Source organism: Chrysemys picta, chromosome 4, assembly GCF_011386835.1.
Source record: "Chrysemys picta bellii isolate R12L10 chromosome 4, ASM1138683v2, whole genome shotgun sequence".
NCBI lineage: Eukaryota > Metazoa > Chordata > Testudines > Emydidae > Chrysemys > Chrysemys picta.
In genome coordinates this window covers 33,604,327-33,608,138 of record NC_088794.1, presented here as the reverse complement: position 1 = coordinate 33,608,138, position 3,812 = coordinate 33,604,327, and positions in this window count along the sequence as shown.

The following is a 3,812-nucleotide window of genomic DNA, read 5'->3' as shown; positions in this document are numbered from 1 at the left end:
GCAGGAGAAGCTGCTCCGCCCCGCCTCCCATCTTCCACCAAGTGCGCGGGGGAAGCGGGGCTCGGCAGCCCCGGAGCAGGAGCCCGCTCCCCTGCCCCAGGCAGCGTCGGGAGACGGGGTGAAGTGGGGCAGCGTTAACGCCCCCCCCTGGGCTCTGGCTTTGCCCCCGATCCCCGCAGCCGGGCCGGGCGGCGGGGGTACAAGGGCCCTGTTCTCGGCCACTTGGCGTTTCCTGTGTCCGCGGAGCAGATGGGGCCAAGTCCCGTCCTGCCCTGCTGGGGCTGATGGCTGAGCTAGTTTAGTTCCCTCCCTCCGAAATTTGCCTTGCCTCTCCCAGCTGCCTGCGTCCCCTCAGCCTTAGGTGAAGCCGCGCTGGGTGCTCCTCCCCCAAGAGCCCATCGCGGCAGCTTCTGGGCTTGCCAGAGTGTTACCAACCAGCTCTATGGGGCTAAACTCCCCATGGCTATGGGCCTTGCCTAGGGCAGTGATTCTCAAACTTTTGTACTGGTGACCCCCTTCACATAGCAAGCCTCTGAGTGTGACCCCCCCCCCTTATAAATTAAAAACACTTTTCAATATATTTAACACCATTATAAATGCTGGAGACAAAGCGAGGTTTGGTGTGGTGGCTGACAGCTCGTGACCCCCCCCATGTAATAGCCTTATGACCCCCTGAGGGGTCCTGACCCCCCATTTGAGAACCCCTGGCCTACGGAGAGTCACATTCTATTCCTGGTTCTGCCATCGACCTGCTGGATGATCTTGGGCAAGTTGCTTCTCGCCCTGTGCCTCACTTTCTCCTTCTGTAAAATGGGGCTAATGGTACTGACTTCCTTTGAAATTTAGGGCTTAATGTTAACACCTGTGTAACTGCTAGCAAAGTAGAATGACTAATTGCATTTTGCATTCAAATTACATGGGTATATCAGTGGTTTTCAACCTGTGGTCCATGCAACTCTGGCTGGGCTTGTAAACTATGTCTAACATTTCAAACATAGTCTGCACCTCCTTTTGTAGGGGTTTGCAAATGAAAAAAGGTTGAAAACCAGTGGTATAGATGACCACACAAGGTGAAGGAGACAAGGGAGAATTTATCCCACATTGGTCTTTCCCTCTTCTCCCACCCCGATAATGTGGAAGGCTGTGTGTGCTTCCCCCATGGCACTCCTGGTCCCAGCTAGTGTATAAATGTGGTGACCCCCCCGCCCCCACATCACTGCATAGTTACATCACAAGTTGTGTTTCCTAGTTCTTGTGTTGATGTGAGCCAATCCTCCTCTGCCTTTCTCTTCTCTGCAATTTCATCCCATTGCTCCTAATTACACAGTCAGTATGGCCTATTTGATCATGTACTGGCCTAGGACTTAGGCACAGAACTCAGGTCTCCTGGCTTTGCCCTTGGCCTGCTGGGTGACCTTGGGAAAGTTGCTTTGTCCCTCTGTGCCTTTGTTTCCCTGTCTATAAAATGGGAATAATGATACTGACTCCTTTGTAAGGTACTTTGAGACCTACTGATGAAAGGTGCTATAGAAGAACTAGGTATTATTATCCTAAGCAAGCCTTCTCCTTTGATTACACCCTTTACATTTCTGGAGATGACTCTGTTTTCTGGTTAGATCGAGGGGATGCACCAAGGTGGCTGTTCTACCTCATTGCTATACCTGGCACATAGCTGATCTGACACTGCTAGCAGCAAATATCTCCAATGGCCAGTGATAAGACACTCGATGGGGAGGGCTCTAAGTTACTACAGAGAATTCTTTCTCAGTGTCTGGCTGGTAGGTCTTGCCCACATGCTCAGAGTCTAACTGATCACCATATTTGGGGTCAGGAAGGAATTTTCCCCTGGGTCAGATTGGCAGAGATTCTGCCGGGGTTTCACTTTCCTCTGCAGTAGGGTGACCAGATGTCCCGATTTTATAGGGACAGTCCCGTTATTTGGGGCTTTGTCTTATATAGGCTCCTATTACCCTCTACCTCCTGTCCCGATTTTTCACACTTGCTGTCTGGTCACCCTACTCTGCAGTATGGGGTACAGTCATTTGCTGGTTTAAATTAGTGTAAATGGTGGATTCTTTGTAACTTGAAGTCTTTTAAATCATGATTTGAGGACTTCAGTAACTCAGTCAGAGTTCAGGGGCCTATTACAGAAGTGAGCAGGTGAGGTTCTGTGGCCTGCGATGTACAGGAAGTCACACTAGATGATCATGATGGTCCCTTCTGGCCTTAAAGTCTATACCAACTGCCCCTAAAATCTGTAGTGACATACTGTGTGTACAATCCCCATGCATCTTGTTGCGGCTGGAAGATGCTGTGTTTATAAGCTTCTTCTAGCCAGGCTCTGCAGAGGCAATAGGGCTTCACTGTGTGCTCATGTCCCCTTTCAGAGCCTCCTTTCTTGTCATCACGGCTGCCTTGTGATGCTGCTAGTGCCTGCCTGCCTGGCAAGTCAAAACATGCTCCGGCCTCAGTGGACTAACAGCAGAAGATGGCAGAGCTGCCGGAGGTTGGGGAGGCTTTGGGAGAGGGCAGTTTGGTGACTGCCACACTTGAGGGCTGCCGCCTTGCAGACAGGGCCGGCTCTAGGTTTTTTGCCGCCCCAAGTAAAAAAAATGTTGGCTGCCCCCCATCCCAGGACTGGGCTCCTTGACGCACCCCCCTGCTGCCCCAGCCCTGAGCTCTCCCCACCCACCCTGCTGCCCCAGCTCTGGGCTCCCTCATTCCCCCCCACCATTGCCCCCCCCACACACCTCCTGCTGCCCCAGCCCTGGGCTCTTCCCCCCCCCCCCTGCACCCTCCTTCTGCCGCAGCCCTGGGTCACTGGTAATTCGCTCCCACGGCAGGTCATTCAGCATGAATTTTAGATGTGCACAGAACACAGAGAGGATTGGTTCCCATATGGTTACAGAACTGCAGTAAAGTGGAACAATTTTCAGCTTGTGTGATTGGGGGATATCTGGATGCATATTATAAGACTGTCCTACATAAATGAGGAAAAGTTGAGGTGCCTTTATTATTCTTTTCTTCCACTCTTTCTTGCTATGGGGAATTTGCCAATGCAATATCACTGTCTTCCTTTTAAACAAACAAACAAACAAACAAACAAAAAGGCAATGGCTGTTGAAAATAGCAATTCCAGTCCTAATAACCACTGGGAAGCATTTCTTGCTCAATTTTATCCTACTTTTTCTACAGCAAGTTACAGTGGATCAGTATATTTGATTTGGGAGAAATGAAGTAACAGCTGCCCAAACTGAGCTTGAGCACTCCTGAATTTTGAGGTGTTCAAATCTGGAAGGCAGGTGCTGGGGGGGCTGTGGCTCCACGGGGGAGCACGGCAGCATGTATGCAGCAGTGTGTCTGGCGCTGCACGGAGCGAGACATGCTGGTCTGAGTGGCACGGTAAGGGGGTTGGATGGGGCGGAGGTTCGGGGGGGCAGTCGGGCAGGGAGAAGGGGGGGGGGGTTAGATGGGTCAGAGGTTGGGGGGGCAGTCAGGGGACAGGCAGCGGTTAGATAGGCATGGGAGTCAGGGGATTTGTCAGGGGACAGGTAGGGGGTGGAGTCCTGGGGGGAAGTTGGGGCCGTCTCAGGAGGGGGCAGTTGGGGACAAGGAGAAGGGAGGCTTAGATAGGGGGTGGGGTCCTGGGGGGCAGTTAGGGGCAGGGGTCTTGGGAGGGGGTGATCAGGGGACAGGGTGCAGGGGGGGTTGGATGGGTTGGGGTTTCTGGGGGGGGCAGTCAGAGGGGGCGGATGGTGGCAGGGTGGGGCTACCCTCTCTGTGGACTGTCCTATTTTTTGAATGTTAAAATA